At 42.2% G+C, this 25905-nt stretch overlaps 2 protein-coding genes across 5 annotated transcripts in view; both read left to right on the top strand.

The window, feature by feature from the left end:
• Positions 1–25905, top strand: part of KIAA0825 (KIAA0825 ortholog) — a 387619-nt gene that overhangs the window by 360796 nt on the left and 918 nt on the right. The gene's annotated exons all lie outside the window — the stretch shown is intronic.
• Positions 1–25905, top strand: part of ARB2A (ARB2 cotranscriptional regulator A) — a 546123-nt gene that overhangs the window by 59642 nt on the left and 460576 nt on the right. The gene's annotated exons all lie outside the window — the stretch shown is intronic.

Here is a 25905-nt window from a genome sequence, read left to right on the forward strand (position 1 = left end):
TAACCTAACTTTTTGTGATTCCCTGATCCCATGCGTAACCCACAGAAATACACATCATCCACCACCATTTCCTGGCACCATATTTTACTTACAGAAATATTTATTCTAAAATTTGTCAAAAATAAAGATATGCATTTATTTTACATGGTCCTATGATTCATGTGCATATTTTGCTCTTTAGTCCTCCTCACCAGGTTTAATCACACACATCCTGTGCCTTCCAGTCTTTATCACACATGCCCCCTACCACAGTGGCATAACAATAGCACGGCAACCCCCACAGTCGTGGGGAGGCGCTGTGTAAGTGCGGGTGCCGAGGAGCTGCGGGCTATTGTAATGCCCCCCCGCCCCTCCATCCTACAGTTTTACCTGTATTTGCTGCGGTGGTCCCGGCACCCCTCCTGGCTTCATTCTGACGCTATGGAGACGGACCATCATAAAATGTCCGTCCCCATATAGCAGACAGTTCTCTGAAACTGTCTGCTGTATGGGGGCGTACATTTTGTGATGGTCCCTTTTTCATAGCATCAGAATGAAGCCAGGAAGGGAGCCGGGACCACCGCAGCAAATACAGGTAAATCTGCAGGGGATGGGGGGGGCTGCTTTATTGTCGGCGGGGGCGCTCAAATTATAGTTACGCCACTGCCCTACCAGCAGCATTTCTCATACATGCTCTCACCCTCACATGCTTCCTTGCTCAGCAGCTTTTATCACATTGCCATGAAAACCAGATATACTCACACATACCTGATGGCTCACCAACTCAGCTTGTTACACAACTGCCCCTCACTTATCAGCTTTTCTTGCTCTTATTTATACCAACAGTGATCCTGGTCATTTGGGGGTAAGCTTACACTGGCAATAAAGCTTTATGGGAACGTGGCTATTCTAGGCATGAAGACCTGCTGGTGACCACTGTGAGTCTTACACCTGGATGTACCGGGGCGACTGTCCAGAAGACGGTTGCCAAGTACCACCTTCCTGGAACATCCAATCCTTCAAGCCTGCTTCATCTACTTTGCTCAGGTACTACCTCTCTGGATCATAAAACCAGTGTTTTGCTTGGCCTAAATTCTGAGATGGGTTGCCAGGAGTCTTCTCACCTGTGACCTATGATACATCTCAGTGCCACATGGCCATGCCCTGTGATGCATGGTAGTGCCCTTTTTTACAGACCACTAACTACAGTATGCATTTAAAGAATCTGGAGGCTGATTCTTGCCCCCCAGTTTGTCCCAATATAGTATTGGCAGCAAGACTTACACCTGGTGTAGTATAACGGGCCTAGAGTCAAGATTCCGACAGTCAGTAGTCTTACATTGGAATCCCAACGGCCAGTACTCTGATAGGGGACCCCCATGAGGTAGAATAGCCCCGTAAGTTAACAGTTGGGATTCTGATGTTGGACTACTGACCGTCAGAATCCCGACTGTTGGGAGGTCATCCGGCACCCCTTTTACCTGAGCCTGTGTCTCAGCTATTTACTTCTCTACGAGGGCAGACTTCTCAACAAAACTTCCATCAACAAAAGAACAGTGTTGCAGAGTAATGTGATCTAGGCTTGGTTTCTCTACTATCCCTTTGAATAGGGAAGCAAATGTTCTCCATTGTGTCTGAACTGTTGTAGTAACCCTCAAGTAAAAGTGGTTTGTTTTATAGTGAGAGTAAAGGCCTAGGAATAGAACCAAGCTTGTATATTTTACACCAGTTTTTTCAGTGGATTAACTGCAGGTATTTATTCGTCTTCTTTAAGTGTGCAATACATTAAATGCTTGTTCATGCGAAAGTCAACTAAAAAGTGCAAAATGTACCCAATTCATACTATTGGAATACAATGGGGCGGCAGCTCCTCTGATCATCTGGGGAATGTAAGTGCATTTACATGGTGGTAAAGGCTTTAAGGCCAGATTCTCTAAGCTTCAAAAGTGATAAAATAGAGAGTGATAAACAGCCAGCCAATCAGCTCCTGCCTGACATTTTTCAAACACAGTCTGTGGCATGGCAGGTAGGAGCTGATTGGCTGGCTGTTTATCACTCTCCATTTTATCACTTTTGAAGCTTAGAGAATCTGGCCCACAATCTTATCTGTAAAACAGCCAATCATATAATCCGTAACATTCATGGCTAGTATGCACTGACATGAGAATGTTACATTCTGTCTACACTGAACTCCATGGAAACATATGTGCTTGAATATTATCAGTACTTCACTTTGCCTATATTAATTCCCATATTCCGCATAGCGACTACTCTTTCTCGGGTCTCACAATTTATTAGGCTGATACTGTATAATTATAGTAACTTAACATGAAATATCTGGGTATTCTCACAGTCAATGTGACTTGTACTTCATACATAATAAAAGGGTGATACTGCTCCTCACTACTATGAAGGGTATTCAGTTGTTGTTGTGTGTACTGGCAGCCACTAGATGGTGTCTAACGGAGCAATTCAAGTGTTGCTCCGTTAGTGCATGCACAGCCAGCAGCACTGATACTACTGTTCCGTCATTTTAATGTATTAGTAACTAGTAAGACATAAAAATGTCAAAGTGACTGTATTGCAATTCATTTATTTAAATACAGTATCCCACAACTATTTTAATGTATTACTAAAAAAGTACCTGCACTAGTGTTAACTACCAGTAAACAGAAGGACACCCTAGCATAAAGACTACTGGAAGTAACAAATGACAACTTGCTAATACAGCTGACAGAAGTGACACTATTGATTTATCAATAAAGGGGAGGCTGATTCTCCATTACTATTGACTGGCACTTTATTGTTTTTGTAGTTAAATAAGTCCAGTGTAGTCCATTATGCTCAGCTATATGGATACGTGTAGCATGCATTATAAACTTGGCGTTAGTCACACAGTCAGTCACTTAATCTGTATTATGACTGGACATGGCTATCACTCTTGAGGACACATTGATTGGGAATAGTATGAGAGCAATGCCTGACTTATGCCATTAGTAATGCTTGTCTTCTATTTTACAGAGCTACCTTTGGGCAGGGATTAAAAGACGACTGTAAATGCCATAGAAAATTATAGTACAATATTAAACCAAATCGCAATTTGAAATATATTTCACTATTAAAATGCAAAGTTTCTGCAATAAGTATGCTGGTTATGCCTTACTGGGCAGTCTAATTTAACACACGATACAGCAGTTTTAATAAAGGAACAAAATAGGTATATAATTGGTGCTAGGCCTTTAGTGACAGAGGTGAGGTATATGTTGACAGCTATAATGTTAAAATGAGACTGTCAACTGTCAATATCGACCGTGCAGACAGTCATCTTATAGATGTGGATGGATGAAATGTCAACATGTCATCCCTGGTGATCCAGCAGTGGCTTACCTGCAGCAGCTCCAGCATAGCTTCCAGTTCTCGGCAGTCATGTGACCATCACTTTAGACTCAGACCTATGACCTCTGATCCTCCAACATTCTGGTATGTATTCTTCTCCTGTCCCTAACACTAATTCCTACCATGAAATTCACATTAAGGAAAAACCCTAGCCCTTCTGCCAGCAGCCTTCCCTCAATGTAGAAATTCTAATAGTGTAGACATTTCATATATTGACATTTTGAGAATGGCAACTTGTTGACTGTCAACATTGTCGTTTCAACATTATGAATGTCAACCTATTGACTACATCCCATAACAGAGGGCCTGTATTTAGTTGGTGGAGCCTTAAGTGAATTTTTACACGAGCTCAGGCTCTATGTCATGGAAAATATGAATATTAAGATGAATTTTTAGGCTTATTTTACATTGTCTACCAGCCCTTACCTCTCACTAATGTTATCCCACATTTTAGTCAATTGCTGTGTCATTACTGTATCTGTCATGTCTCCAAATAAGCATGTAGAACATACAGGTCCATGAGTGAAGGGTTCCTCTCTGTCCCTTTGGCTTGTCTCTGCCCTGGCTGGCTAGTAATCGATGTATTTGTGCAGGTGGCCGCAGTGGCGTAGCCACCGTGCGGCAGCCCCTGCCGCTGCTTGGAGGAGCAAGCCACCAGAGTCTGGGGGGGGGGGGCATTATGTGTAATGGATAATTACAGTCTGGCATAATGTGTTATGGGCATTATGGTGTGGGGCATATTGTCTAATGAGCATTACTGTGTGTGGCAAGGCCACACTGCAAAGCCACATGCATTTTTTGGAATGGGCACGCCAAAGAAAATAAGGAGGTGGGGTGGAGGCGCCAGAGACTTTTTTCGCTGGGGGGTGCAAAATTTTAAGTTACGCCCCTGGGTGGCCGCAGTGCTCTATGACTGCTCCATGTCCATCCACTCACTGAAATAATTGACAAATGTATCACAGATATTGAGAACATACAACCAATTATTTGGGAGCGAGCTTATCGATTACTGCAATAGGTCTACTGCAGGTCTACTGCGAGTCCTTATTTGTGTTCACTTGTCATGTTTTTTTTTGTTTTGTTTTTGAGAAAACTTAGTGTCTTCGGTTTTGGAAATTTTACCTTGGGCCACCAATATGCAAAGATCTCATTGATGGACAGACTCTCAGCTACACTGTTTGTTACAAAGAAATGTGTCTTGTATGCATTGCTATATGTCAACTGCGTGCAACGCATCAGTGATCACAGCGCCAATGGAACAGTCAGTAGTGTCTACATATGGCAGAACTACTTTGCTATAGAATATGTCATAGCTTCGGTTATCAGGATTTTAAGGCTTAATATTAAGTATAATAACATAAGATCATTTAACACTAAATGGTTAGTTACATTTGAACATATACATCAGTCACAGAGTCATTGTTGTGATTGATACTGTTCCCCCTGGTGTACCCCAGGCTACTGTGTATAGGATGAACTCGCTCAAATCATCTCTAACATTCCCATAATACATCTTTATTGTGACACCTGCTTTGTGCACTGGAACTAACCAAAAGAATATTATGCATCATACTGTATCTATGTACTGCTAATCAGTGCCAGATTAAGCCTTCGGGGGGCCCGGGGTACTTTAGCCAGGGGGGCCCCCTTGCACTTGTCGTTACTGGCCGTACACTGCATGGGAGAATATTACACTGTCAAAACACAGAGTAAAGTCAGTATAAACTTGGTCAATGGGTAACTGCATATATATATATATATATATATATCCAAGATGCTTAGTAAAAAGCAGGGGCACTCACCATCCTTCAGTCAGTAATTTTTATTGGAATAGGTCAATCATAGTAGTCGACGTTTCAACCCTCTAGGGGCCTTTGTCAAGACAAACAAGTAATCCATATGCACAGCAGGCAAAAAGAGATACTGACACATGCTGCGTGCAGCCATTAAATACCCTATTGATTGCTCACATGCTTTACACCTGTGTGGCTCAATCCACCATTGGTGTAGCCATTGGAACGCACTTTAACTTTACAAATGCGCCACCAGTCTCAATCACAGATATATGTAAACATTATACTAAATGCATCCACAGTGACCGCATAAACAAGGCACAGAAAGTGTACATAAATAGCGAGAAATACCTTAATGAACTTAGGCTGAGTAGCCAAGTCCGGACCGGAAGTGCGTGTATTGACACGCATCTACTTCCGGATATACGTTCCAGCGTCGCATCAGCTGGAACGCACTAGGTTCTGTGAGGGGAGTTAGCGCAGGTGTCAGCTGTCCTCACAGTTAGAGATGCGCGCGCAGCCTGTCAGCTGTACAGCTGACAGGCTGCGCGCGCATCTCTAACTGTGAGGACAGCTGACACCTGCGCTAACTCCCCTCACAGAACCTAGTGCGTTCCAGCTGATGCGACGCTGGAACGCATATCCGGAAGTAGATGCGTGTCAATACACGCACTTCCGGTCCGGACTTGGCTACTCAGCCTAAGTTCATTAAGGTATTTCTCGCTATTTATGTACACTTTCTGTGCCTTGTTTATGCGGTCACTGTGGATGCATTTAGTATAATGTTTACATATATCTGTGATTGAGACTGGTGGCGCATTTGTAAAGTTAAAGTGCGTTCCAATGGCTACACCAATGGTGGATTGAGCCACACAGGTGTAAAGCATGTGAGCAATCAATAGGGTATTTAATGGCTGCACGCAGCATGTGTCAGTATCTCTTTTTGCCTGCTGTGCATATGGATTACTTGTTTGTCTTGACAAAGGCCCCTAGAGGGTTGAAACGTCGACTACTATGATTGACCTATTCCAATAAAAATTACTGACTGAAGGATGGTGAGTGCCCCTGCTTTTTACTAAGCATCTTGGATATTAATTGGCCGTTTGGATTGAATTGCCTTTGTGGTGCACCCCAAGCATTTAAACACTCTCGGATGTGAGTGCAGGACCCTCTGTCTATATATATATATATATATATATATATATATATATATATACATACACACACACACACACACACACACACATACACATAAATACATACCATATGAAAAGCCTGTGTTTGTCCCTCTGCACCTTACTCTGTAGGAGACCTCACAGTCCTAGTGCTGCCTTTGATTAAAAACCCTCCCATGACTAAGCTGCTTCTGCTGCTGTTCTCCATGGGCATGTAATGAGCTCCACCAATTAGAGCTCAGCACAAACCTCTCAGCCTCTGCCCTCTGGTTTAAAGTGTCATAGGACTTAGTCAACTCCCAGTAATGCACTGCACACTTGTGCAATCAGTGTGCCTTGGCTCCCGATGCTCAGCACCATTAATCATTGTCACATTGGCAGATTGGTGAAGCTGCAGCACTACCCCACTCCCATGCACAAAACCTTTAGCTTCAAAAAAAAATTCAAAATACATGCCAACCACAGGGGGCCCCTAGCTAGTGGGGGGCCCAGGGGCACTGACCCCTTGTGCCTCCACTATAATCCGGCCCTGCTGCTAATGCTCACAAGGAAGATAAATAATGTAACATGTACACACACTGGCATTGTGCACAAGGAGCAAGCTTATACATGAGCTTCCAGCAGTGGGAATGTTTATACAGAAGAGAAGGCTGGCCCAGGACAGCACCAGGCTGAACCAGCCAAGAACTGGAACCATTAGGAACGCAAGGACCCTCCGAGCCACACAACATGGGCTCCTCGCTTTTAGAATTCAGGACCCTTAGGCCAAGTTATTTTGTGCAATGTGCACAGCGGGACCCCAGATGACATAGTCCCACACTGCAGCAGCACAAACATATGTTGTGAGGTATCCCTTTCTCATTATACTATTACTGTACTCTCATTATCCTGTCTCCATGCTGCTGGTTACTAATACAGGCTGAAAGCAGATGAAGGTCTATCTTTTAAACTTTTTCCTATTTCATGGTGTTTCTCTCATTCGATTGTTCACTTCAAAATGATTGCACACAATGGAAAGCAGATGTCTCGCATATGTGGTTTTGTGTCTGTTCACTCTCTGCAATAGCCAACCCGTTTCTTTCTCATTGCAAATATTCATAATAAAATAGTAGAATTCTGTCATCTAGGATTTGGATCTTTTCACTCTGCAACTTCTGTAATTTCCACAATGATTTTTACCATTACACGAGCTGCATGCATTGATGTTATATTGCAAACCATAGTGACAGTTTTGTTATTTTTGTTAAGGGTCATACGCATGTTGAGATGTGTGCTAAGCAATTTGGGCTAGGCGATTTCCCTTGAACTTGTCTATATCACCCATACACACATAGTGATGTGTGCTAAGCGGTTTATTCTAAGCCGTTTGTGCTAAGCTAAAAAAATATATCTTGTTTGATTCTAATATGATTTGCATACTTGATATTATGATTTATGTATTGAATTGATAGCCAACGCATGAACCATAACTTTGTTTCTAATATAACCCCCTATGCTTTGATTTCAGAGGTAGTCCTATATAAATAAATGTAAGAGGGTCAGGGGAACCATCTCCTGGGGTAAATGGTAAGATGTAGCAGCTGGGAGGTCACAAATCAGTCCAATACTGTGGGGCAACTGGCCTCAACCAGTTTTATTAGTCAATCAAACAAAACAGAAATAAAGCATTAAAATAAGGTCGACACTATGGGGGAAATTTACTAAAGGAAATTTGTAAAAAAAATAGATGTATTTGTATCCAGAAATACACTTTTTTTTTATATTTACTATCCCGAAAATACGGCAATTGATAGTTGTATTGATGTGCTTTCAATACGAATTGCCGTATTTTCGAGATAGTAAATGTCAAAAATCAGTATTTCTGGATACAAATACACCTATTTTTTACAAATTTCCTTTAGTAAATTTCCCCCTATAGGTCAGTCAAAAGGTCAACAGGGTCAAAAAGTCAACATGAAAGTTTTTTTTTCTGTGTGTGTTTATGTTGACATTCTTCAGGCACACTGTTATATTCTCCCTCCATGCTGTAGTGGATGGTAGGGCATGAAATACCACCTGTCGACACATGTCAGCTCAATTTAAAAAAAAAAAACCTCGTTTCCCTTTTTCATGTCGTCCTTTTGACACTGTCGACCTTTTGAAACTGTCGACCAATAGTGGTCGACCTTATGACTGTCAACCTAGAATTAATCTATCATGATAACTTAAAACACATGTCAGATATCTGGGGGAAATATACTTGCCTTCATTAGTATATCAGTAACCCTGTCACAATAAATACTTAAATAATCCCAGAAAGACTGCCACAGCTTGTTGTTAATTGTTGAACCACAAGTGTCAGCATGCCCAAACATTAAGGGCTCATTTGCACCTGTAGTCTACATGTAAAATTTGTTAAACAACAGACATAACACACACCAAATGTTTAATAACATAAATACATCCCTACACCACCCACAAGTTCCTGTATCTTAATGGGGGTAAGCAGAGCCATTGGGCAGGAACTGGCTGCATGATGATTTCTTGGTGATTTCTGCCAGGACACCGACTCCTCACTCTCATTAATATACAAGAATATTCATAACTTCTCAAAAGACCTCTAACTTCATATAGGTATGCAAATGGGAGATATAAAATATAAACTTTACAGTTGTAACACACTGTAAATATAACATGATAAGCTACAGTATATGCTTTCTGTCTGGTTACTTGTTTAACGTAGACTTGTAAGTAGGTCTGTTTTAACCCTTTGATTGCCAACATCTCTGTGAGAGATTGACAACATATCCGCTAGAAATTCCAGCATCGCTCACATTTGTTATATACATTCAAATAACAATTGTTATGTAGAAAAAGATTATATTTCATACATAAAGTAAACATTACAGGCCATTATGAGGAATTCAAATGTTTATGGCAATTTTCACACCTATTTTGACAAATTCACTTGCCACTCAAAGGGTTAAGTCTAAAACAGTAAGACTCTCCACTAGTCTCTAAACTTTCAAGCGTTCCCTGAAAACTCACCTCTTCAGGCAAGCCTATCATATTTAGTTCTACATGCATAACCCTCTGAGGCACTTATGTATTATATAGCTTCCCTTCTGGACTTTTAACTTGGTGGGACTGCTATGCTATTACTGGTGCCTGTCCTTGTGCTTCCCTCCTATATCCCTATAGATTTTAAGCTTGCAGCAGGGCCCTCCTACCTCCAAGTCTGTCTGTTGTTACCCAGTTTGTTTTATCACTGTCTACTATTGTAAGGCACAACGGAATCTGCTGCGCTATATAAGAAACTGTAAATATATATATAAATAATAAATAAAATGGCTTAATCCCAGTAGATGTGATCTCTAGAAGACCCAATAAATAGCTTTTGTATTTGTATAAAGTACAGTGTGAACTAAGTACTTCGTATGCTATATTTTAGTCAAGCAGATCATTGCAAATCCAAAGTGATTGCATCGTAGAATCAGGTTTCAGGCTGCATTTGTATTGTTAGGCACTGCACAGTGCTGTAATAGCACGCAGAATATATAATACACAGATTTTTCATTGAACACTCTCGAATTAAGCCAACTAAAGATGAAAAATGAGCCACTTGACACTAATTCCCAGGCATGAGACACCTGTCTTGGTGTAATCAATGACGGTCATTAGGGATATTTTCTTCAATTTTTCTTTATTTCATATTTAATTTTAGTACATGGATCGCGGTGGCAAAGGTGGTGAATTATGTGGTGAATAGAGGCTGTATCCTGTGAATAATGTTGTATATATGGAATGGTACTTAATTGCAACGGGTAACACTTAACAACCTGCTTCCTGGCTGTCATCACCCAGCGATGAAAGAGTCAATGTAGGTGGTGGTTAAGCGGGTGAGGGGCTTGTGGTATTAACTTGCTGACTGTGATGGTTTTAGACAGAAATTAAACCTCATACATAATCCTTTTGATATTGCTAGCTTTTCTTAGCGATTCATCAAACTGTAGAGATGAATGACCAGCAATTAACGTAAATAAATGAATGGAAGCCAGCAGATGGTGAATTAATGCAAGACTGCGAAGAAAGCAGAGAGACTTCCAAAGTGCTTACTGGATCCATGCCTTCCGGATATATCCCAGCAAAATGAAATACATTCAAGGATAAATCAGACAATAGGGCTCATTATCTTACCTTACAGTGGTAAATATACACTAACAATAGCACAGATATAATACAGGTGAAATAACCACATAAAAAAACTAATTCTCCATAAAAATCACCCACCCAGCACAAAGTGAGATGATCAAACCAGGGATTGGTGGGACCCTTAACCGCTAACTAATTCCAAGCATTTGTCCATAGTGACCACTTGTAATTGGCTAGTGCTTAAGAGGAGTCCCAAGGATGTTCTTACCAAAGTAAAAAGTCTTAGGGACACCCCTTGCATCATTAGCTAATTACAAATGGTGAGTTTGGGAAAATGCTTGTAATTGGTTGGTGATGAAGGAGCAGTCCTACCAATGTCTGGCTTTGAACATCCCATTTACAGTAAGTCGGTTGATTTTTTATTTTTTTTTGCTACTCTCAGAAGTAAAGACCTTCTCCTTCTGTTCTGCACGAAAAGGGTCCAAACCACGATGCACATTGAAGTAAGTTGGTAAGCCAGTACCTTCAAAACTGAATGTGATCAGTGGATGGCAGAATAGTGTGTACTTGCAGATGGAGACACACTTATTTGGTATGCTGGCACGCCCTGCATGTTTCACATGCAAGTGCGCCTCATTTGCATTGTGGCACGCTGAATGGCTTTCCGGGAGCCGCTCAGATGATGGGGGCTCTATCTGTATGTCAACCCTTATTCTAAAACAGATCCTAAAGAGCCATACACACGGGGCAATTTTGGCCCAATTCCTAGGTGATCTGTCTAGTTCAGAGGTGGCCAACCTGTGGCTCCTTCCCTAATGAGATGTGGCTCCAGCACTAGCGGCACTCTCGCATGCCTCCTCTGACTGTGTACTACTTTGCTTTGTGCTCAACGTGATGTGATGACATCATTAAGTTGCGGGAGGAGCATGCCTTCCCCAGCGTTAGAAAATTGTGTCTTTTCAATGTGCTTGTCTCGCCCCTAACAAAAAAATGAGGTTTGACACAAGGTCATGCTTCTACAAACGTCATTCCAAAGACGCAAAAATGGGCCTTGTGCAAGCTAGGCCTCAACCCTCTTAAAAATGCATTTTCTGCCTGGTATCTGCTCTTTGTTTTACCATAACATATTTTTGGTCTCATTGCCTCTGATTGGTTGGCCACCACTGGTCTAGATCATTTAGATATTAAGCAAGGATAGATGTGGATGCACAGTCCTGAAGGTGCCCATACACGTACCAATTACCCGGTACTTTTTGTGCTAAAATAGCATTGCATCCCATGCACAACATATGCACAACGATGCTATTTTAGCACAAAAAGTACCGGGTAATTGGTACGTGTATGGGCACCTTAGTGTTGTGATCATCTGCTTAGATCTTGAGCACATGCAGTAAAGGTGTAGTTAGATCCTGCTTCAAGAAACTTAAGTTAGCACAGATCGCTCAGCACACATCATTCTGTATAGTGTGTATAGGGCGTTGTGTAATTCCTTATAATGTGGAGCCACTTTCAAGTTATCTGCAATGTGCAGTTTGGCAGTTGTTATGAATAGTGTTTCGCCTGTATCTTGACATTAATTTATGGCTGCAAATTATTTATAATTATCAGCAATCAGTAGACAAGTTTATTGTAGCAGATTTACACATTGAGACAGAAAATGCTGAAATGCTAAAAGCTACAAACATTGTGGATTTACTATGTGCAGCTACTTTATTCTGTAGTTCTGTGGTAAGCAATGTCAGACTTAAGGGGCATACATACGTAGAGATCTGTGCTAAGCAATTTTGCTAAGCAATTTTTCTAAGCAGTTTTGCTGGTGTCAAGATCTCCCATGGAGAGCACATACACATGCAGAGATTTTTGCTAAGCAATTTTGCTTAAGCAAAAAAAGGCCGGGTAGTGGTTCAGAATGAGAGATTGCGATCAGTATAGGGGTGTACACACGGAGCAAATTTTCTAAGCAATCTGACTAGATTGCTTAGAAAGTAAGCACAGATCTCTCCGTGTGTATGCTCCGAGAGATTAAATATCTCTTGCAAACTAAAGGTGCGTACACACAGGGGCGATTTTGTGCAAAATCGCGGGAAATATGGTCGCTGAGCGACCATATTGCCCGCAATGGGAGTGTGCACCGGCGATATATCGCCGGGTGCGCGCTCCCGTTTTTGCCCCTGTGGTGATCGCTGGTCGCAGGAACATGCTCCTGCGACCAACTGATTACCACTGCCGGGCTCCACCCAGCAGTTTCTTTTTCATCAGCGACCATCTCTGGTCGCTGATGTAAAGGAGAAACTGAGCAATATATTGCTCAGCCATATATTGCTCAGCAATATATGGCTGAGCAATATATCTCCCCTGTGTGTACACAGCATTAGTCAGTGCATGCAGTCAAAATCTTGTCAGATTGCTTAGCAAATGACCGCAAATCTCTCTGTGTGTACAGAATTAGAGATACTGATCGCAATCTCTCATTCTGAACAACTACCCGGCCTTTTTTTTGCTTAAGCAAAATTGCTTGGAAAAATTGCTTAGCAAAATTGCTTAGCACAAATCTCTGCATATGTATGTGCTCTCCATGGGAGATCTTGACACCAGCAAAATTGCCATGCAAAATTGCTAAGCAAAATTGCTTAGCACAGATCTCTACGTGTGTATGCCTTATATCTCTCATTCTGTACACACAGAGAGATTTGCAGTCATTTGCTAAGCAATTTGACTAGATTTTGACTGCATGCACTGACTTAGTTAGCAAGAGATATTTAATCTCTCGGAGCATACACACAGAGAGATCTGTGCTTACTTTCTAAGCAATTTAGTCAGATTGCTTAGAAAATAGCACAAATTTGCTCCGTGTGTACACCCCTTTAATTACTGCTGTGCGGAACATTGCCTGATGTTTTGTATATATACTTTTATTTCCTTGAGCTCACTATCTCTCTGCACTACATATCTCCCTATTATATGCTGTGTGTGGCAAGCTCAAGCCACTCATGTGCACTGGAGTTGGTACCCTAGTATCTTAAAAAAAAAGTGCATTGGAGTTGAAGCTTTGGTAAAACACATAGCCTATGTTCTAACCTGGCCGCTGAAGTATTCACAGACAAATTGTTACAGTAGTTCAGTTGATTCAAAAGTTTAGCTGTGATTCAGTTACAAACATACAATATTTAATTTTTCTGTATTATTAGGGATATATGCTTTATGTTTAACATCATCAATAAAGTATTAAGTATTTCAGTGACCTTACCTCGCTGAGAGTTACATTCTGTACACTCTGGGGCCAATCCTATTATCTACAGTGCTTACCGCATGACTAACGCTGCGGGTATAATGCCCAAAGCTATTCAATTAATAGGCAATTTCCCTGCAAGGTAACCCACAGCTAATGAGCAAGCCCATATATTCTGGGTCCGGTCCCTGGAATCTATCGGTTACCCTGCGTGATAAGTTACTGAAGCTTCAAGGAGAAATCCACGTTAAATGCACCCTTTGGAGCTTAGCATGCAGCAATCAGGCCTTGATTGAATAGCTCAGGGCTGAGCTCTAGTTTAGCTCATTGAAGATCACCTGTCATTTTGTTATCAATAACTCATATTACCTGCTAATGCCACTGCTGACTGAGGACCATACAATTAAACTGGTCACATCGATAACAGATGTGAAAGGCTTTACATTCTGTCACATCACCCAAAATTAACTAAATCCACCATAAGTATTGGAGAAAAAAATGCTTTAGTAGAAACAACTTAAAATGGTAGCAATTCACAGTAATCTACGACATAAATGCATTTCTGTTAATAACTATTACATTGTCTCTGTGGAGGAAATAAATTAATCTAGTTACAGGTGTAATGATGTCCTGTACAAGGATTTAATTCCCATGTACACTAGACAATGGGAAGTATTCAATTTGAGTCGAAAACGGCAGTTTCCGACTTTTTTTAGTTGAATCCATGATCCGACCTATTCAATTTCTTTGATTTTTTTCTCTGACAGGTCAGAACATTCGGACCTGTCGGAAAAAAACCTAAAACAAATTGAATAGGTCAAATCATGGATTCGACTAAAAAAAGCCGTGGGTTGATGGAATAGCTGTGAATCCGCATGCTTTTGACAGAAACAGGGCCAAATTCGACAGGTTTTGGCCCATTTCTGACAATCTCAATCTGATTTCAATGAAGTTGGATTGAGAAAATGAGGCGGGGAGGACAGGATGAGTCTGGGTGAGCAGCAGCAGCCAAATCCAACAGTCAGCTTACCTCAAATACGACAGTCGGATTTAGCCCCAGATTGAATAGGTATTGTCGGATCCATTCCGACAAATGCCTGTAGGAATGGATCTGACTTTAATTGAATACTGTATATGTCAATTTCGTTTACGAATAATATCATCAATGATTTCCCTTATAAACTATATAGTGCAAACTGTACACACTGAATGATATTGTTCAGCGACATCATATACATTTATACTAGTAAGCGCACTCGCAGCAACAGCTTTGAAAGCTAGTAATGTAGCTAATGTGAGAAAGAGATGTAGTTTCACTTGCTGTCAGCAGATGGCAGTGTTTCAGGGACACTAGACATATATATATATATATATATATATATATATATACTCAAGTGAGTAGTGTCACAACCTGTATAAAGTTTATATAAAATTGCCTCATAATATTTTATTTTGTTTTGTATTACTACACCCTGCTTCCACTATATGTACTGTATGTGTAGATAGATAGAGATATATACAGTACATATATTATATATATAGATAGATAGATAGATAGAGAGAATGAGAGAGAGAGGGAGTTGTGACTACATAATCTAATTGTTTGGGCTCTAGAAGTGCCAGTCTGTTGCTTGGACTATAGTTACATTATATTGGACTGGCACCCTGCCATGTTGTGCAAGTGTGTGCAGAGAAATATATACATACATATGCAATGTATTTTAGTTGGATTATATATGACCCGTTTAGTGATCTAACTACGTTATGATATTTCAACAATCACAATTTAATACAAACCATTAAGTAATTACATTTAAAAAAACAAACTGAAAAAGGAAATGAATTTGCTTTGCTTTTACAGAGGGAAAGACGTGTTTAAATAAGTTCATTTTCTAAACATCACACAAGTTTAATCAGTTGCTAGTAGCTTTGTTAAGGGACGAGACAACAAAGAGAGCGGTAATATTATACAGTGTTGGTGGCATTCCAGGCAAGCAGTCGCTAGTACTCCTTCTCAGACGCACTGATTATATAGATGCCTGAGGAAATGACATGAACTCTCTAGAAAGCTCCATCTGATTGTACCATATGGCCAACAAAGGTATCATCTTTACCCAGTGCTTTGATTGTTTTCCCCTTACAAATTGCATTTTCTGTTGGTGAACAAGGTTCTCCGCTCAGCTTGGTGAAATGTGATCTGGCTATGATTTCAATATGAAAGTGTAACATCTTAGCGTTTCTCAGAGTTGCTGTAAAGAACTGACTTTACTAAATGGTTTGAGGGCATGACTGGTACGCCTGGGAAACGCACTATTAACAGGATGTTTTATCTTCACCTGAACATTATTATTCCCCACTATTTCTCACACTGTTTTACAAATTACAGTGAGAATGATATCTGATGACATTGAGTAATCCGAAATAATCCAGTCAAATGTACAGGCTACTAGATAATTGGTCCTATTGTGACTCAACACATTGTCACTATGCATAGGAAACAGAAGCCATCAGATACCAACGCTTCATATTACCTGTAAACACACAGTAAAAAGCTTCTCAATCTGCAGTGTTTATTAAGTACCTCATGAATTACAATTATTTCATTTAGGTGGCAACTTGGAACTCCATAATCCCCTTGAAAATTCTGAGGCACTTTTTGATTGTTTTGTATGAATAGGTTCTTAAAATGGCCATACATCAGAATGACCACGATCTGAGTCACGATTTCCCTTGAACTCCCCGGCAGCTTACCAGACACACGTGTAATTTCACATAAAATGTATCATAAAATCTGCAATTCCCCCAGCATACTCGTCCTTCAGATCATGTGTGCAGTACATAAGATCATACGATCTGTCTCACGACTGACGAGACTGCGCATCGGACCGTAATCCTACCAAAACACCCCACGATGTGCACAAAAACACATAAAATGCATCGCACAAGCCATCAAAATCATGTATTCGGGCCTGAAATCGTTATGATGCATGGCCACCTTTAGGCTACAAGTGACCTTGGTTCTTAGACTACTATGGACCTTGGTTCTTAGGCTAATAGTAACCTCAGTTCTTAGGCCAATAGTGACCAGGATTCTTAGGCTAATAGTGACCTGGGTTCTTAGGCTAATAGTAACCTCAGCTCTTAGGCCAAAAGTGGCCTGGATTCTTAAACTAATAGTGACCTGGGTTCTTAGGCTAATAGTAACCTCAGCTCTTAGGCCAATAGTGGCCTGGGTTCTTAAACTAATAGTGACCTGGGTTCTTAAGCTAATAGTGGCCTGGGTTCTTAAGCTAATAGTGGCCTGGTTCTTAAGCTAATAGTGACCTGGGTTCTTAGGCTAATAGTGGCCTGGTTCTTAAGCTAATAGTGACCTGGGTTCTAAGGCTAATAGTGACCTGGGTTCTTAAGCTAATAGTGGCCTGGTTCTTAAGCTAATAGTGGCCTGGTTCTTAAGCTAATAGTGGCCTGGTTCTTAAGCTAATAGTGACCTGGGTTCTTAGGCTAATAGTGACCTGGGTTCTTAGGCTAATAGTAACCTCAGTTCTTAGGCCAATAGTGACCTGAGTTCTTAAGCTAATAGTGGCCTGGTTTTAAGCTAATAGTAACCTGGGTTCTTAGGCTAATAGTGACCTGGGTTATTATTCATGATTAGTATTTTTGTGGCAATTGAACTGGTATAAAATCTTTTTACTCTAGGTTAAGGTCCATACACACAGGGCGACTATGCCCAGCGTGTATGGACAGTGATGATCGCTGTCTTCGCTGGGAGGAAAGCCGCTCAGTACATACACACTGAGCGGCCTTCCCCCTGCCTGGCACCGTAAGCGGGGAGAGGGCGACTTTTCATAGCGCAGCGTTCTCACAGCCGCTCATCTGCTGTTAATACCAGCAGATGAACGTCTTTCCCGGCGATGATGCACCTCCTACAGGAGGTAACCCATTATGCTTTGAATTGAACCATAAATAACGTGTAGCCATGTGTTACCAGACAGTTCGATCAACTGTCTGGCATACCTAAACTGCACCGTCCACCCCCTCCTCTGAAAACCCACACACCACAACCGGCTTTAAAAAGAGGTACCTGAAGACCATCATATGTATACCTGACTAGCAGGACTCCGCTAGACTGTGCAAAGGACCATGTTCCCATTTGGGAATTTATTGGGCACATTTAACAGATCAGAGACCGGTGTCCCCTAATTTGCAAGACAGGCTGGGATTGGGACAATTTGGGACACGGTGTATACGATCTGCAGGACCAGGGCTGTTCATCACTACAGATACCGTTTTGTACTGTACATCAGTGTATGCAGCAATACTTTTAATATTATCATTGAGTAAAAATCTTGAAACGTACTACGTGTTAGTATATCAATACATAGGTATACAGATAACTACAGTAGGTCTGGTACACAGACCAGACACACAGGGATGGAGCGCAGCAAAGACCAATCCAATATACAATATGTTACCTATCTAAACATTACTAGTCAGACCGTGTCAGTGTTTGCAGCTAGTCCAAATAAATTTCACTCAGTACGCAGGTACACAACTCTGTATCTACCTATTGTTTTCCACTTGTGTCAATATTTTAGACCCCGGAAAGCACCATCAAGTATTATACAAAGTCTAGGTATTGATAATGTATTGTTCCATTTGTTATGTAGATCCCGCCACAGTTGCACACTGAATATAGGCATGCTGCATATCATTTTTATCAGCAGAAGTTGCTTCTACATCCGATACATGAATAAAATGCATTTTAAAGGAGAAAGTTGCATTGAAGGGTGTGGGTCTAATGGTGGAAAGTGTCTATTTCGACACTCAAAAGGTCCACCACTTATGGTCGACGGGCAAAAAGTTGACACAAAAAGGGTCAACATGCATTAGGTCAACATGGACTCCAGGCATGGAGCCTTGCTGCGATGGGCACACTATTATATTCTCCCTGTATGTCCACCGTGATGGTAAAATATGAACTATTTAAAAAAAAATAGTGGAAAACTCACGTCAACCTTTTTTATGTTGACTTTTTACTTGAGTTGACCATGTCGGCCTAATGCATGTCAACATTTTTCCTGTTGACCTCTAATGGTCAACCCATTGAGTGTCAACAGTCAATGGGGGAAATTTACTAAGATGTGTGTTCTACTTCACATGTGATGTTGCTATGGGCAACCAATCAGAATCTACCTCCTATTTATTTAGTACCCTTTAGAAGATAGTAGAAGGGATCTGATTGGTTGCCCATAGCAACATCGCATGTGAAGTGAAATACACATCTTAGTAAATTTCCTCCAATAGATCCACACCAAAAAAGTCTAGACTGTCAAAATGTCGACATGAATGAAGGTAGACACATGAAAAGTTCAACATGAGTTTTCATGTTGTTTTTTTTCCCTTTCATTTTTTGGACATTTATATACAGTACTTTAACATCCACCTGGACTCCGATAGGGAACAATAGTGTGGCGAGCAAAGCCTACTTGACTTAGACACTGTAGACCTTTCCATTCACACCCATTGTAATTATCCACAGAAATCAGGACCTGTGCTGGCCACAGAATGACCTAGTACTAAGTATGTAAAGAACAGAATTTAGGACATACTTGCCAACTCCTGCTACATCATTTTCTCTGATCTGGGAGTAGTCCAGGGAGTAGATGCAAAACAGATTGCTCATCATCAAGCCCCACCCCTGTCATAGCAAAATGTAATGATATACAGGTCCATGTGGAGGAGGCAGCGTTCAGTTATTTTAGTCATATAATATTGGCTACCCCACACCACCTCCAAACACATCAGGGGCAAACACAGGTTTTCTAGAGCGGGGTTTCCATATGCAGTTCACAAATCTCCCAGTCCACAGAACATTGGAGCAAGTGTGGGAGTCTGGGGGAGCAATAGACGAACAGGACACTGGACATTAATATAAAAATTGGTCTTTTAATGCACTGGATACTGTGGTGAATACAGTTTTAATATTCAACACTATAGATGGTCTATAGCAGGGGATCTCAAACTAGAGCTGCCTAATGACTCCTCAAATCTCTAAGCCAGTGATCCAAGCAGTCTGAAAAATCATTTAATTGTATCTTACTAGGATCATAGAACTGGGAGGTCAGAGGAGTCATAACCGGACTGTCAGGAACATGGAGACTGAGATGGTTGCAACCCTCAGTTTGAGATCCACTGATCTATATTATAGGATGTACAGTATCAAACATCTAAATAATATACAACAGTGAGTAAACAAGACATTTTCCCCCCCAGCTCACTGAGTAGTATTAGTAACCAATCTTGAACACTACATGATAATAGAATTCAGAGATATTGGTTACATATACCTGCGCAGGTGTATATTATGCCCCCAAGTCACGTCAAGGTTTCTCTGTATATTGGGGGTCCCTAGCGGCACCCCAAAAACTATCATAAGCTAGAAAGCCCAGTGCGGCATGCCAGTGAGATACTAAGTGTTAATAATTAGTGATAGGAAGCCGAAGCTATATATAAAGAGAGAGAGATAAAATGAAATTTAATTAAAATAAGAGAGAGATAGTGTTAGTGAGGGAAAGCGCTAGGGACCCCCAATATACAGAGAAGCCTTCACGTGGCTTGGGGGCATATCATACACCTGCGCAGGTATATGTAACCAATATCTCTAAATTCTATTATCATGTAGTGTTCAAGATTGGTTACTAATACTACTCAGTGAGCTGGGGGGGAAAATGTCTTGTTTACTTACTCAGTATTAACCCCTCCCTCATGCACCTGAGTAATATTACTGAACTAATTGAGCATCTACCACTATCTGTAAATATATAACAGTGGTCAGGAAAAGATTAAACCTACCATAACACATAAATGCACAAACGTAATAGAACCAGTACTGCACTTTTTAAGTAGACATTCTCCCACCTCCTGTCTCTTCTTTCTGGAAGCTACTCTCTGGTCCACTGTACTGATATAGGACTTCGATCCACACACAGCAAACTTGGTAGAAGAGGCTGCTACCACTGGGCAGTTTAAGTGGGTGACTTAAACTGCATGATAAGCCACTTGCCAAGGGGATGGGGGTTTCTGGGCAACCAAAAAACCCCTCTGCGTTTACCTATGCTCATGCATACTGATACTATTGTTGGAAAAGTGCAGCAGAGGCTGTTCTTGCTTAGGCAACTGAGGAAGTTCAACATACGTACCACAGAAGCTTCTGCCCATCTATTACTCCACGATTGTGGAGTCTGTACTGTGCCCCTCGATACTGGTCTGGTACGGCTCCGCCAGTGAGAGAGACAAATCCAGACTTCAAAAGGTAGTCAGAACTGCGAAGAAGATCATCGGGATGGACCTTCCCTCTGTCCAGGACCTGTACCTGTCCACAGCAAAAAAGCGGGCAACGAAGATAGTCAAGGACCAACTACATCTTGGCCATGGCTTGTTTAACCTGCTGCCTTCAGGCAGACGCTTCAGGGCCATTCCCACCAGGTCCACCAGAAGCCTAAAAAGTTTCTTCCCTCAGGCGGTTCACCTGTTGACGCGTGAACTCATGAACACCTCACTCTCTAGTCACGCCATAACCCTTTGCACATAATCTAACACGGTGTCCCTTCGGAATAACTTTCTGTATGACTGTACATGTTCCCCCACCTGTTAATATTTTTTATACTGTATGCTGTTTACTTGTTACCCACCTAGGTATTGCTCAGCAAACCGAAAACAAAGTCCTAGTATACGCAAGTATACCTGGCCAATAAAGCTGATTCTGATGATTACTGGTATTATCTCCCCAGCCTACTCACTTCACTAGCAACTGAATGGGATGAGGGAGATTCACCTATTCTTCCTGAGGTGCAGGGGGATAACCTGGAAATTGGAGAGCTTCCAGGGTAATAGGCATGTCTGATTGAAGAAGAAGCAAAATCACGTATTAGTCTAAATAAACATTTATTAGATCATCTTCATGAGTTAAATGTAATATTATACCCACGTACAAAAAACTTTATTAGCTGCCATTCAAACAAGAGCGCACAACATACAGGTAACTATATACAGGTGCAAATACTGTACCTCAACACACTAACTGCACAATAACACAGAATAACAGGGAAATAATAACATGGGGTGTAGGAGACAGACAGACATTATTTTGAGCTGAGAGATAAAGTAGGTACATAAATCGACCCAAATGAGGTATATAACAAAAGAAGATGGGCAGAAAAACACTTAGATCCCTTTGTATTTGCCTCGTTATGGATAAATACCAATAAGTAATTTAAAGCATAATGGTCGAGTATTAGAAATGACAAAGTGCTGGCTGTAAGGCAGCAGTATAAGGCAGGGTAACATGATAACCAGTGTCTCGGGAGAGCCATCTACAGCCTGAGTGCATTGTATTAGTGGTCAGTATAGTCATTGTTGTCTCATACAATCCACCTGTTCCCTTTAGGGAATCCTTGCTGATATTAAACACAATAGGCTACTTCTGACAACCTGACAGCCCCACGAGGCGAGAGAAGAATAAGGTGCTTTAAAGAGGAAACTCAAGACTTTAAACAGACTTCCACTTGACATGAAATACAACATATGTATTTTAAACATCAAATTTTATCAATGTGACGGGGACAAGCTGTCCATAATATAATCACATAGCACGGCTGGTGCAAAAATAACATAATGAACTGTCGGGGTTTTCTTCTTGTTTTTTGTGCCTTCAACAAATTACCCAGCTCGCATCAAATTACCGGATCACCTTTGTAGAAAATGTTATTCTATTTCTCACATAGTAATCACTGCAGAGGCAGGCAGCTCTCACCGTGTATAGTAGAGGTATTGTGTATCAGGGACCACACCAAGGAGAGAGCTGTACATAGACTGAGATAAGCAATTGCAGTGACAATGACACAAGGGATAATCCAGCTTGTGTGATATTTGGTGCAGCACATACAGTATATAGTATGATAAATACCACTTCTCCTGCCTTGGCACTGGGCCTGTATTGCACAGACAGATGGGATTTACTAGCCCACGGGAGACGTTTGTAGGCGCACGTTACATGTTTTCTACATGCATTCTGAGTTGTACACAGGGGTCATGCAGGTGCATCGAGGTGTTTGCAGGTGACCCAATGCATCTGCACAACCCCACTGCCATAATGCATCTGCACAACCCCACCGCTCTAAGGAACCAGTACAACCCCACTGCCACAAGACATCTGCACAACCCCACCACCCCAAAGAACCAGTACAACCCCACTGCCACAAGACATCTGCACAACCCCACTGTCCCGAAGAACCAGTACAACCCCACTGCCACAAGACATCTGTACAACCCCACTGCCACAAGACATCTGCACAACCCCACTGTCCCAAGGAACCAGTACAACCCTCTGCCACAAGACATCTGCACAACCCCAACGCACCTGCACAACCCCACTGCCACAAGACATCTGCACAACCCCACCGTCCCGAAGAACCAGCATATAGTATGATAAATACCACTTCTCCTGCCTTGGCACTGGGCCTGTATTGCACAGACAGATGGGATTTACTAGCCCACAGGAGACGTTTATAGGCGCACGTTACATCTTTTCTACATGCATTCTGAGTTGTACACAGGGGTCATGCAGGTGCATTGAGTTGTTTGCAGGTGACCCAATGCATCTGCACAACCCCACTGCCATAATGCATCTGCACAACCCCACTGCCATAATGCATCTGCACAACCCCACCGCTCCAAGGAACCAGTACAACCCCACTGCCATAAGACATCTGCACAACCCCACTTTTGTTTGCCGATAAAGAAAAGAAAACAATATAAAAGATAAAGACTCAGACAAACGCCTTGAATTTAGTGTGTCATGCTCATGTACCTAAGGGAAATGGCTATTGTAACAATTATCAGTGATATGTCTCCCATTGCATGAGCCTACTCTCACACCAACATCCCTTTCTTTGATTATAGACTGTTAGAATTGTATTGAGACCAGGATAGCATCCAATATTGTATATTCATTATAAATTACATTCGGATATCCTGGGATACTGTATATTTAGAAAGCCCTAATATTTCACTGCTTTCTTACTAAATTGTAAATATTTGTTATTATCGTCACGTTTGTCCTGCTGCATGTTCTATGTTTATTGTAACATATTCCTCACTTATTTGAGGGATTTCTTAACACATATCTATTAAAAGTTACATTTTAAATCAAAGGCTTGTGCCCCACCCAGGGAGACTTCTATGTGTCCTCTCTTGGACATATTTCTTTCCATTGTACTTACCCTACTCCCAGGGAGCACCTCCTCAACCATATTATATATAAATTTGTTGTTTGGAGTTAGCCTTTTCTCATAAAGGTCAGACTGTCCAATGCCCTATCCCCTATCCCCCATTTCCCTTTTGTCTTGCAACCCCACTGCCACAAGACATCTGCACAACCCCACCGCCCCAAGGCACCTGCACAACCCCACTGCCACAAGACATCTGCACAACCCCACCGCCCCAAGGCACCAGTAAACTCCACTGCCCCAAGGCACCAGTACAACCCCACTGCCCCAACGCATCTGCACAACCCTAATGCCACAAGGCACCAGTACAGGGGTGGCCAACCCACCTGAGACAAAGAGCCCCCCCCCCAAATTCTGTTAAGACAAAGAGCCGCAACCATTAAAAAATGGGCATGGCCTAGTTCCCAGAATTCCACGCCCCGTTTATAAATGGGTTGTGGCCTATATACAGATCGAGCCAGTTTCATCCATCCGGTGCGCCGATCGATGAGAATGGGACGCTTGTGCATGTGAGACAATTGCACGTCCCCGTCCCCGTCTCGGCAACCGGCACACCAAGATGGAAAGATGTGGTGCACCGGCTGGATAGATAAAACTGGCTCCCTCTGTATGTATGTGTGTGTGTGTGTGTATATATATATATGCATATATATGTATGGGGGTGAGTTATAGAGGTATAGCATGGTAAGAGAGGCTGAGGTGACGGGATGTGATGACAGGGTCAAGGGGTGCGGTGTCGGTGATGGGAGGATGTAATAAGGGGAAAGGTGAGAGAGGGTGAGGTAACAGGTGATAAGATGACAGGGGGTGAGGTAGCAGGTGATAAGATGACAGGGGGTGAGGTAGCAGGTGATAAGATGGCAGGGGGTGAGGTAGCAGGTGATAAGATGACAGGGGGTGAGGTAGCAGGTGATAAGATGACAGGGGGTGAGGTAGCAGGTGATAAGATGACAGGGGGTGAGGTAGCAGGTGATAAGATGACAGGGGGTGAGGTAGCAGGTGATAAGATAACAGAGGGTGAGGTAGCAGGTGATAAGATGACAGGGGGTGAGGTAGCTCCCGCCTTAGCCACTGGGTCCCTGCTCCTGCATTAGCCGCTGGGTCCCTGTCCAGCCCCCACTGCTGCTGTGAACTGTCTCAGAGAACACAGCCGCCGGGTCACTGCTTCTGCCGCAGCAGCTGGGTTCCTGCTCCCAGTGCATGGAGTCTGTTTCAGCAGTCACTGGGTCCCTGACATGGAGCTGCCCGGCGACAGCGGAGAGGAGAACCGCACTGCAGGGGCCCAGGCTACAGCGGGGATGACAGCCAGGAACACCCCACGCGGGTGCCAGCTGCTGCTGTCTCCAGCGTCCTCCTAGCGTGAGAGCGCATGCGCCGGATCAGCGCTGCTGGGCCACGGCTGCATAAGTAGTGACCCGGTGCATGTGCTCTGGCGGTAGGAGGAAGCTGGTAGCAGCAGCATCATCTTCAGCGCCAATAATACATACTTATGCGGCCGCGGCGCTGTGCACGCCGGAGCTGCAAAAAAGGGGGAGAAGAGCCGCATGCAGCTCGCGAGCCGCGGGTTGGCCACCCCTGCACCAGTACAACCCCACTGCCACAAGGCACCAGTACAACCACATTGCCACAAGGCACCAGTACAACCACATTGCCACAAGGCATCACAAATAGTATCCTTTGCTGTTACATTAATAAGAAACAGAAGCTGATTGTTAGAAGTGTTACATAGGTGAGTATTAGTCATGAAGGTGTTAAAACTGTTAGTATCCAGCTTCAGCTCAAAGTACTGTCCATGATGAGTGATGAATTTTTTGCATGACTTACAGTATTATACCATATGCCATGTATAGCCAGGGACTAACATATGACTGCAGGGTTAGCTTTAATCAACTCATAACTAACATAAGAAACAATTA

Source organism: Crinia signifera, chromosome 1, assembly GCF_055691185.1.
Source record: "Crinia signifera chromosome 1, ASM5569118v1, whole genome shotgun sequence".
NCBI lineage: Eukaryota > Metazoa > Chordata > Amphibia > Anura > Myobatrachidae > Crinia > Crinia signifera.